The sequence below is a fragment of the Ochlerotatus camptorhynchus genome, unplaced genomic scaffold (genome assembly GCF_037179485.1).
Source record: "Ochlerotatus camptorhynchus isolate MF236.1 unplaced genomic scaffold, CSIRO-AGI_Acam_v1.1 ptg000609l, whole genome shotgun sequence".
In the NCBI taxonomy this organism is placed as follows: Eukaryota; Metazoa; Arthropoda; class Insecta; order Diptera; family Culicidae; genus Ochlerotatus; species Ochlerotatus camptorhynchus.
Window position 1 is genome coordinate 91,351 of NW_027041089.1, and position 12,632 is coordinate 103,982.

A 12,632-nucleotide genomic window follows, 5' to 3' on the forward strand; every position below is an offset into this window, starting at 1 on the left:
TTTTTTTTTAAAGTCTACCGACTTAAATTTAATTCGCTTTAATATTGTTTCAATGTGTTTTTCGGGTTTTATCAATTATACAAATTAAATACAAATACTCCGATGAATATTTTTGTTAAGTTCATTCAATGATGTCTCTGATTCACGAGTAGAACTTGCTTCATTGCATTGAGTAGGCATTTCATGACCGATGAAAAGGGTTTCCCCGAGTGGATCGTTTCCCTTCGTGGTACTTTCGGCTGGAACAAAGCTTTCAAGTGGATGCCTTTTAATGATATGGCGTTTTAAAGAATAGAAGTTTTTTTTATCTTGCATCACATTTCTGATATGTACAATCAAAAATTGTGTTTGCCGGTATAAAATCTTTCATTTTTATGTGGTTATTGATGAAAAAACAAGCAACAGTATTGGCCATCTGTAACAATGGGTATTTATTTAGATAACGAAATATCATTACTTACGGAAAATATCTACGAATCGCTCATCTTGGTGTTGCAGCTGGTCCATAACAGCCTCCATAATTGAACTTTTTATTTTTCACAAGTTTCCACTTACTTTTTTTTTTAAGAAGGTCGAAAATCACAATATGGTGAATTTGACGTTTCTAGCTGTGAAAACTACCGAACTCGGTAATGGAACGGTTTGTTTACCGAAACTTCAGTAAAATATTTCACCGAAGTCAGTGATGAAGCTGATTTACAGATCTGCCGGTAATTTTTTTACCGTTTTCGTTGAATTGAAATGAAATCACCGAAATTCGGTAATTTTATTTACAGTTTTCAGCAATAGAGCGAGAAAATACCGAAACATCTGTAATTTTTAGGATTACCGATCTAAGACGGTAATTTTTTTTACCGAACTCAGGGTCTCTGTTTAAGGGTGTGAAAAATTTCATGTCGATAACGGAGCTTCTGGGAGACAAAAACGATTAAAGAACCTGAAAAATGTTTATTATAACCAGGCTTGCAATTGCTCATTACAGCTAAAATGCTATTTTTCGGTATTATGAAACAATGGGATACTATAATGATATTTTTTATTTGTAAGATGCAAGAAGAGGAGATAAAGTTTGTATATTGTAGCCGACACTGGCCGATCTCTGTTAAGCCTGCGGTTTAAGCGCCACTCCGGTAAAGGAGACCGCAGGCCACGTTGAGTTTGCCCGGATGAGACTGCCCCAGGGCGAGTCCAAGTGAAAATCTTCTTAGAAAGAAGAGATCGAGCCAGCTTGACTACTACCGAATTTTATCGATTAGAAACCTCTATTACGAAACAGCATAATCTCTCACAACCTCGAAATGACTCCAAAAAGCTCCCGGTAAGAGAATACACAAACCCTAAACGACGTTCCACGTCAAGTTCTCCTCATCGGTACCCACACGAATTGCCGGCGAAAAAGTGACGTCATTTGACATTGGGCGACTTGAAGACTGATCGTTTTTAAATTGGTGTGTTTTTTTTTGTCGTGCGCTCAGCCATCTTGTCTGGTTTGTTTATAAACAAACCAGACAAGATGGCTGAGCGCACGGAGCGGTGAATCCTTTGCGGTGCGCAAATTACATTTCCCGAGTCGCGAAGGGAAGTAGGAGCATTAACAGTAAGTATTAAATTATTATTGTTATATTTAGTGTTATTATTTTTAATTTAAAAAATTAATGCGTTGCATCAGTAACTATTTTCCAAAAATTTGTCCTCTGGATGAATCCGGCGGATTTAAGCATCCTTACTGTCATCAACAAGGATGTTTAACTACTCATCCCGATTCCTCCAGCGGATCAATTTTGAAAAATAATTACAAATTCTAAACAACAGATCCCAAATTTTGATGATTTTGTATTTTTTTTTCAGCCGGCTGCTTCCAAAATTCCGGATTAAGAGAGGTGTTCGAAGGGAGGTGTTGAATAGAGGTAAGTATTGAATAGTTTGTTTTTTTTTTTTTCTTTATTAAAGAGACTTTCAGCCTTGGGCTGGTTCGTCTCTGGGAATCCCAGATGGGGAATCCCCTATTTGAGGGGGTGGGAATTTCAGAGGGAAATTACCCTAACAACATAGTTTGGATCCCAGAGGGGATTTCCGAAAAAGGGCGTGGGCCCCGGAAACAGAGTTTTTAGCTACGGAGTTTTTAATTTGGTGGCCCTGGAAGGGAACATCCGAGGGTGGGGTCCCTTAGTTGCTTAGTGGCTGTCTTAATTCTGTCATTTTGTTGGAGAATTCCGTTTTCGTTGCGTTGGTCTGTATAGTTGCTGATGTGGGTGGTTGGTTGTGAGATTCTGGTTCCGAGTGTGATCTGGTATGGTGGTGATGATGATGATGGCGAGTTAGGTGATCAGATTAGATCGAACAGCTCAGCTTCCCGCAGGAAAGCTAAAAGGGCTGTAATTCTGGTAGTATCGTTACCGAGGGCATCGCTGATGCTTCCCGGGATGTCGTAGCGGGTTCTTGGTGCTTCGTATTTCGGACAGTGGCAGATAATGTGATCCACCGTTTGAGGAATTCGGCATAGATCACAGATCCTATGGAAAGGTCCGTCTCCCTTGTATGAATAGTTTGTTATTAAGTGTAGTTATTTTTAAAAATTGATCCACTGGAGGAATCTAACTGAGTTAAGCATCCTTATTGATGCAATGCATTAATAAGGATGTTTAACTCATCCGGATTCCTCCAGCGGATCAATTTTGACGTAACTATTTTCCAAAAATTGATCCGCTGGAGGAATCCGGCGGATTTAAGCATCCTTACTGATGCAACGCATCAACATGGATGTTCAACTCATCCGGATTCCTCCAGCGGATTATTTTGATGTAATTTTTTTTTTCCAAAATTGATCCGTTGGAGGAATCTGGCTGAGTTAAGCATCCTTACTGATGCAACGCATGTCGATGCCGGATCCCGATGTTTATGTTTAAGGTAAAATTAAGTATGTAACAACTAAATTTAAGTTAAAATTATGTTAAAGTTAAATTGAAGTTTGACTAATTAATTTAGAGTTATTTTAAAGTTATGCTACAATTATGTTAAAGTAAAGTTAATGTTATATTAAAGTTAAAGTTATGTTAATGGTAAGAATTTAGTTAATGTTACGTTAAAGTTAAGTTAAGGTTATGAAGTTAAGTTAAAGGTAAGTTAAAATTATGTTTATGTTAAGATAAAGTTAAGTTAAGTTATGTTTAAGATAAAGTTTAGTTAAAGGTAAGTTAAAGTTATGTTGAAGTTAAGTTAACGTTAAGTTAAAGTTAAGTAAAATTTAAGTTAATGTTAAGTTAACGGTAAGTTAAAATTATGTTAAGTTGAAGTTTATTCAAATTTAGGTATAAGTTATGTTAAAGTTAAATTTATTTTAAAGTTCAAGGTAAGTTAAATTTACGATAATGTTAAGTTACAATTAATTTAAATTTAAAGTTATGTTAAAGTTCAAGTTATGCTAAAAATAAATTAAATTTATGTTAAATTTGATTCAATTTAAGTTAAAGTTTTGCTAAAATTATGTTCAAGTAAAGTTAAAAGTTAAGAAGAAGTTATTTTAAACTTAAAGTTAAGTTAAAGTTCTGCGATAGCTAGGTTAAAGTTAAAGTTAAGTTCAAGTTAAGTTCAAGTTAAGTTAGAGTTAAGTTAAAGTTAAGTTAAAGTCAAGGTTGCAAAGACTCATTTCAGCTAAAATAATGTTTTTCGGAATAATAAAACCAAAAGATGGTATGATGGCATGTTTTACTTGTAACTTACAAGAAGAGGTTACAAAGTATGCGTTGGAAACATAAAACCTGTAAATTTTGCTTTCTATGAGTCACAATCAGCGATTTGCTGATCGCTGAGTGAGTGAGTGAGTGAGTGAGTTTGTGAAAAATCGCTGATTGTGACTCTCATGAAGTGAAATAAACAGGTTTAATATGTCAAACACATTCTTTGCAACCTCTTCTTGTATCCTACCAATTCAAAATTTGATCATGGCATCTAATTATTTCATAATTTAGAAAAACATTGTTTTAGCTGAAATGAGTCTTTGCAACCTTGGTTAAAGTTAAGTTAAAGTTAAAGTTAAGATAAAGTTATGTTAAAGTTAAGTTTAAGTTAAGCTTTAGTTAAGTTAAAGTTAAGTTAAAATTAAAGTTAAGTTAAAGTTATGTTTAAGTTAAGATAACGTTATGTTAAAGTTAAAGTTAAGTTAAAGTTCAGTTAATGTAAGGATAAAGTTATGTTAAATTTAAGTTAAAATTACGTTAAGGTTTTGTTAAAGTTTAAGTTAAGTTAAAGTAATGTTAAATTTATGTTAAAGTTATGTTAAAGTTAAGATAAAGTTAAGATGTTTTCGAATACAAAGAACCGGTGCGTTGATGTTAAAATGCAATCAAAAGTACTTAAAATAAGTAGTACTGACGGTAATTAAAATTATCTATCCGTAATTAATGTAATTAAAAGTATTGAAAATGTAATTCATGTACTTTAATAACGAAATTTCAGCTGTAATTAATATAGTTAAAAATTAGTTAACGTTACATTGTGTAATTAATGTAATTAATGCAATATTTAATGGAATTAATTTAATTACAGCCGTTGCCTGCGTTGGAATTAAAGGTTATTGCGTGCCCCTACTTAGGATGTATTTTTTTTTACTCTATTAGAGAGATTTTTAGCCGTTGGCTAGTTCATCTCTAAATCATATTAATATTAATAATTAAAGTTACGTTCAAGTTAAGTTAAAATTGAGTTAAAGTTAAGAAAAATTTAAGTTTATGTTTAGTTCAATTATGTAAAGTTAAAGTTTATTGAAACTTATGTATAAATTATTTTTAAATTAAAGTTATTATAAAGTTAAAGTTAAGTTAATATTTTGATAATGTTAAGTTATTATTAATTCAATATTTAAGTTATGTTAAAGTTAAAGTTATGTTACAGTAAAAGTTATGTTAAAATTAAGCTGAAATTAAGCGAAAGCTAAAATTAAGATAAGAGTATGTTAAAATAAAGTTCAAGTTAAGTTAAAGTTATGTTAAGGTTAAGTTATAATTAAGTTTAACTTATGTTAACGTTAAGTTAAAGGTTTGTTAAATTTATGTTAAAGTTAACTTTTAGTAAGTTTAAAGTTAAGCTAAAGTTATGTTAAAGATAAAGTTATGTTATAGTTATATTAAAGGTAAGATGAAGTTATGTTAAAATTTAGTTAAGTTATGTTATAATTAAAATAAGTTCTCGGTTAAGTTAAAGGTGTGTTAAAGTTAAGATACAGTTAAGTTAAATTTAAAGTTATCTTAAAGTAATATAAGTTAAAGTTGAGTGGAAGGTTCGTTAAAGTTGACTTGAATGTTAGTTAAAGTTATGTTAATGTTAAGTTAATGTTATGTTAATGTTAAGTTAATGTTATGTTAAAGATAAAACTAAGTTAAAGTTATCTTAAAGTTTAAGCAATGCTAAAAATAAATTAAATTTATGTTAAATTTGGTTACATTTTAGTTAAGGTTTTGCTAAAATTATGTTCAAGTTAAGTTAAAGTTACGATAAAGTTATGTTAATGTTTAAGTTAAGTAAGTTATTTTAAAGTTAAAGTTATTTTAAAGTTAAAGTTAAGTTTAAGTTATCTTAAATTTAAAGTTAAGTTTAAGTTATTTTAAAGTTCAAGTTAAGTAAAAGGTAAGTTAAAGTTAAGTTAAAATTATGTTAAAGGTAAGTTAAAGTTAAGTTAAAGTAATTTTAAAGTTATAATAATGTTAAACTTAAGTTAAAGTTATGTTAAAAACAAGTTAAAGTTATGTTATAGGTAAGTTAAAGCTATCTTAAAGTTAAAGTTATGCTAAAAATAAATTAAATTTATGTTAAATTTGGTAAAATTTAAGTTAAAGTTTTGCTCAAATTATATTCAAGTAAAGTCAAAGTTATTTTTAAGTTAAAGATAAATTTAAGGTATTTTAAAGTTAAAGTTAAGTTAAGGTTATTTTAAAGTTAAGGTTATTTTAAAGTTAAAGTGAAGTTTAGTTATTTTAAAGTTAAAGTTATGTTAAAGGTAAGTTAAATTAATTTTAAAGTTAAAGTTATGTTAAACTTAAGTTAAAGTTATGTTATAGGAAAGTTAAAGTTATCTTAAAGTTAAAGTTTTGCAAAAATAAATTAAATTTATGTTAAATTTGGTAAAATTTAAGTTAAAGTTTTGCTAAAATTATGTTCAAGTTAAGTTAAAGCACAGACATAACGCTCACAATCACATTCATCATCGCAAATAATGTTTTAGTTGGGAATGTACTTGCACTTGTCATGGTGGCGCCACTGAAGCATTGAGTAAGCCACCACATTTCGAACTTATCAGTGATGCCAGTTCTTTTTCACGTCTAGTTAGTAGATGAATGATAAGTGGTCAAGGCATCCCACTGGAGACACATACCACATCTGACGAATACAGAAAAAAATGTTGAATATTACATCAAAGCTGCTGCACATTAGTCATTCCGTTCTTAATATTACGTTGTACGATGTACACAGAATTCGAAAACAAATCATGTTGATGAATGTAATATTCTATCAACTTTTACCAGTTATTGATGTTCAGTAGTTCACCATAAATATCATTAATTGATACATATTTTTTTTTTCTTCTGTGTACACATTGATGTGATGAGCGGTGGTAGAAAGGGCACTAATAAGTAATACATTACATCGTTTAAAAAAAATCTAATTAAAGAAAAAGCACACTAAGCAAACAAAACAAATCCATAAAAAAAAGTATTAGCTTCTGAGAACTTTTCCTAGGGATATGTATTTCTGCAGAATTCAATCAATTCTATAGATCTTCGGAAAATTTGATAGAACCGACCTCACTGACTTCCATCTGATTTGTTTTTATTCAACACAACTGACGCGTCTAGCAACCGAGCAAACATACCTAGATACCTATTACTAAAGTATTTCTTAAGTATTTATAAATATAATAAGTATATCGATAGAAATACAGAGATGTCCCTAGCTAATATGGGTTAATTTATCTAAAGATATATGAACTTTCTTGAAATTATTTGAAATTCGCTGAAGTACTACCAGTTTCTAAACGAACTTCCCTGAAGCACTAAACATTATTCTGAAAATCTACGACCTTCCCAGAAGTTCTGAAATTTGCTCTGACCATCTACGAACATCCCTGAAGTCCCACAAATTTCTTTAAAGAACTAATAATTGCTCTGAATCACTGAAAATATCTCTGAACATCTGCAAACTTTCCTGTAGTTCTGTAATTTTCTGTGCAGATCTATGAACTTCCGTAAAATACTGAAAATTACTCTGAAGATCAACAAATATTTCTGAAGCACTGAAAGTTATTCTGAAGTTTTACGAATTTCCCTGAAGTTCTGAAAACTTATAACCTCAACTTTACTTTAACTTCAACTAAACATTCACTTAACTTCAACTTTGACTTAATTTTAACGTAGTAAGAACTTCCATGTGAAGTGCCAAGAAATTTCTAGAAGTTCCAAGAACTTTCAAAAAGTTCGAAGAACATTCAAAAAATTTCAAAAGCTTCTAACATCTTTCAAGAAGTTTCAAGAACTGGAGTTTCCCTGAAGTTTTCTTGAAATTTCCCTGAAATTCCCTGGAAATAACTTTACCATGACTCAAGCTAAACTTAATAGTTTTACATAACTTTATCTTAACTTAAATTTTAATTAACGTTAACATAACTTTAACAGAAGCTCTCTTGAAATAACTTCAACTAAACTTTTACTATACTTTAACTTAACTTTAATTAAACCTTATCGTATTAAATTAACATAACTTTAAGTTTAAATTAACTTCAACTTTTTATATTTTAATTTAGCTTAATTTTATCATAACTTTAACTTAAGATTCAACAAACCTTCATTGAATTTTCAAAAAAGCAGTTTTTTCGTTCAAATTCAAAATTCTGCCAATGAAAATGTCATCAATGTGTTCGGGTAGGCCAGTAGAATGTAATGATGACATTTTCGTTGGCAAAATTTTGAATTTTAACGAAACAACTGCTTTTGATTTTTTTTTAATGATTATTGAAAAAAACAATGATGGTTTGTTGAACCTTAAATTTAACATATCATTCACTTTAACTAAACTTTAACTTAACCTTAACTAACCTTCACTAAATTTTAGCTTAACTGAACTTGATTTTATATTTAATAAAAAAAAAACTTTTGTTTTACTAACATATTACTAATTAACTTAACTTATTTTTAACTATTACTTAACTTGAACTAATCATATTTTTAATTCTAAATTTTGATTTAACTTTGACTTAATTTTATCTTAACTAGAACTTCTAAGAAGTTACAAAAACATCCAAGAGCTGAAGTTTCCCGGATGTAACATGAACATAACTACAACTTAGCTTTAACTAAACATTATTTGAAATTTACCTCAACTTAAACTAAACTTAAATCTATGTTTCGAAACCGAAAAAACGAAATAAAAACATAAAAAATGGAATTTACGAAAATAAAACTAATTAAATTCAAGAAATCAAAATCCAAATTTATCAAATTTAAAAATTTATAAATTTAAAAAATCAAACAACTTAGTAGGACTCCTAGTGAAAGTTTCAAGGAAAGTTCTTAAGTGGTTCCAAAGGAAGTTTTAGGAATATAATAAATAGTTACCGAGGGAGCCTATGTTACAACCCAAGGCATCCCCCGATTCATCACTTTCAACATTGATAATTTTTGGAATGAATCATATTCCTAAATTTAATGTTTTTTTGAATCTCAAATTCAACTTTACTGCAATTTCTCAATTTTTAGTTACTTAAGTACATAATTTAACTTACTTTCGTTAGTAAAATGTTGTATGGAAAAAATATGGAAAGTATGGAAAGTGAGAAAACTTCACTCAGTCTGTGAGTTAGTTTTTACGCCTGTGTACTCTCGGTATTGCCAGATAAATTTTGTAATTTTTTCTCTACATAAATATTAATTAAATTTTATATATTCCATGTCACCGAGCTTATCTTCAAGTCACCGGACAGCGTTAGTTTAGGTTGCACCATCTCGACAGTGGACCTAACGAATTTGGATTATTAACTCAGTCCAACAAGGTATAAATAGGACAAACAAATTTTTTATAACATTACTTATCCTCGATTTCATTTTATTCATCCTGTGCAGAATAGTACTCTACTATCAATTGACGAATGGAGCTCCAACTGATGTCGCAGTCGTTCAACTTCATCCAGAGTTCCAGAGTTCACTAGTCTCCCGGATCATGGGCGCCTGACATCGCTTTTCAACGTCTACGTGTTACCCACGTTGCAAAAATACCCATATTATAGGGAATATGGCACTTTTCTGAACCCGATGGTAACCATCTTGGATTTCTGGTCTGTAGACATCACCCCTATTTAAAAATTACCTATATTGATGGATATTTGACAGTATTTCCACTTTTTGTTCAATTGGAAGCCAACATCTTTGATTTAAAAATTAAAAAAATTTAAAATAGTATTCATCCCGATTCCAAAAATAATAATTCTGATGGGTGTTCCCAAATTTTCTGAAACCAGAAATCACCATATTGGACTTCCAAATGGTGTTGGATATCAATTTGCGCCTTCCATTCGGGGTGACAAAAATATCCATAGTGATGGGGATGGGACAGTATTTTATACTTTTTCTGAAACCGGAAGCCGCCATTTTTATTTAAAAATGGAGTCGGATATCGATTTACGGCCTCAAAACGTCGCCCCGATTCCAAAAATATCCATATTGATGAGAGTTCGACAGTATTTTCCACTTATTCTTAAAACAGAAGCTGCCATCTTTGATTTTGATTTTTGGCCTCTATTCGTGACCCAAAGTCCAAAAATACCCATTTTTATGGACTTTTGGAATTATTTTTCACTTTATATCGATTTCCAGTTGATTGTAGATTGTAGATTGTAGTAGAGTTGGAAACTTGATCATGTAAACACTATGCAGCATTGTCTGGTAGTTCGTTAAAAAATGCTACAACAATCGTCAAGCTCGCTGTAACGTCACCTAGTGCCTCGTCATCCACGAATTGGCGCCTATGTCAGTAGTCTAATAACTCTTAGCGCGCTGATGGCATGGTTCCAATGCCGCATAGAGAGTTGCTACAATGATATTGGGTTAGCTAAGGTCAGTTAACTGACTGGTGGGGAACGGGAGCTTTAGCTATGGCTATTATGTATGCATTTCTATAACGTTATCTAACAACAATGGTGTGTACTATTTACAAAATCATGTTTGTAATTCTAATGTGTTGTATGGTTGAAAGCATTTGAAAAAGTTAGATTCTAATGTTTTGCACATTTGAAAACATCCGAAAACAATAAGTTCTTGATACAATTGAAAACACCCGAAAATGATGGATTTGACCTTGATGGGTTCTTCCACCGGGACACCCGGAATGTGCCCGGATTTGGCCAAAGTGGTTCTTGGAACTAAATTTGAGTTCCATTGAACCAAAAATTGAATTCTCATGTAATTTGATGTGTCGCATGATGGGTTTGACCCTAATCAGATGTTGGCCTCTTCCCCCGGGACACCCGTAATGTGTCCGGATGTGGCCAAAGTGGTTCTAGGAACTAGATTTGAGTTCCATTGAACCAGAAATTGAATTCTCATGTATTTTGATGTGTCGCATGATTGGTTTGATCCTAATCAGATGTTGGCCTCTTCCCCCGGGACACCCGGACAATGTCCGGATGTGGCCAAAGCGGTTCTAGGAGCTACATTTGAGTTTCATTGAATCAGAAATTGAATTCTCATGTAATTTGATGTGTCGCATGATGGGTTTGACCCTAATCAGATGTTGGCCTCTTCCCCCGGGACACCCGTAATGTGTCCGGATGTGGCCAAAGTGGTTCTAGGAACTAGATTTGAGTTCCATTGAACCAGAAATTGAATTCTCATGTATTTTGATGTGTCGCATGATTGGTTTGATCCTAATCAGATGTTGGCCTCTTCCCCCGGGACACCCGGACAATGTCCGGATGTGGCCAAAGCGGTAGGAACTAAATTTGATTTTCATTGAACCAGAAATTGAATTCTCATGTAATTTGATGTGTCGCATGATGGGTTTGACCCTAATAAGATGTTGGCCTCTTCCCCCGGGACACCCGGAATGTGTCCGGATGTGGCCAAAGTGGTTCTAGGAACTAAATTTGAGTTTCATTGAACCAGAAATTGAATTCTCATGTAATTTGATGTGTCGCATGATCGGTTTGACCCTAATCAGATGTTGGCTTCTTCCCCGGGACACCCGGAATGTGTCTCGATGTGGCCAAAGTGGTTCTTGGAACTAGATTTGAGTTCCATTGAACTAGTAATTAAATTCTCATGTAATTTGATTTGTCACATGATGCGGTTGACCTAGCATGTAAGATATTATTGTTAGGTTAAGTTCTATTTAAAAAAAAACATATGTTAGTTATAAGAATAAGATAAATAAAGATTATTGATGAAGTCATGTTCATGCTTCAACTGTTTTTATTTTTATTAATTTAAAACCCATTGAAAAAGAAAATGGTGGTGAACAACCGTGAGCGCGCCGGGGCGCCTGGGGGCGGACAAAATGGCCGAAACGATCAGATTTTTGACAGGTATCGTTTTCGCCTCAGGCGCCCAAATGTTGCAAATATGGTCGCCCCCGGCGCGCCGGCGACCAAAATTGGACCAAGCGGCGCCGCGAGGTTCGAGTCGCCCAAGTCCGCCCCGTCCGCCGAGCGGTCCGGGGGCGAGCCGTGGGCGACTAGCCCGCTGTATGTGGGTAGTTTCCCTTAAATTCCGCCAGAGGCGCAGCTGCAGTAAAAGAGGTACGCAACATAACAGTCAAATTCCGACCATGCGGAAGACAACAACATAATTAAACGGACCCGAAAACAACGTAAAGATACTTTTTTCCTCTCATTCTAATCTTGGATAGAACCAACTCCCCGGCAAGGTGACAGATAATCTTAGTTTCACGTACCCACTTGCAAATAGTAGATGTCGCCACACAACGTAAACAAAGGGACTGCCCTTCACCGCCGCAATGGTATTTCTCTATGGGAAGGCAACTTTTTGTTTCACCATGTGTGGATGTCAAACAACAAGCAAGAATGCCATGTGAAAAGAGCGATTTATGATTTTCGTGGTGAAATGAAATAAATCCAAACAAATTGGAACAGATTGATGGAAGTTTTTCTTATATAATCAAATAGAAATAAAAACACATTGGTTGATTCTATTATATTTTGCTCTTGAATATTATCAGTCTTAAGAATAAAGTTTCTGAGCATACTTGTGCGGTGAAGACTTGCAATAAAAAGCCGTATCATTAAAAACAGTTTACTTCCCCATCTTTCTATTGAGGGGTGAAAAAAAAAACAAAATTGATTCTTATTCGCGGTGAGTAGCAGGTTTGCTGTGTGAACACTAACATTTCGTATATTCATTCAAACATGAAGAAATAAATAAAATAAATTAAAATAAGCATCTCTCAACAAAAGATATTCATAATGAGCTTCTAAAACGAATAAATTTCAGTGATTGTCTTTTGTTACACCCGTCCGTTTAATTAACATTGTTCCCCACCAACTTGAAGTTTCAAGAAACAGATGAGGCTATCTGTTTTTATGTTCAGTATTTTTTTTACTTTATTTACATATCTGCATTCGCCCTATTCAGATA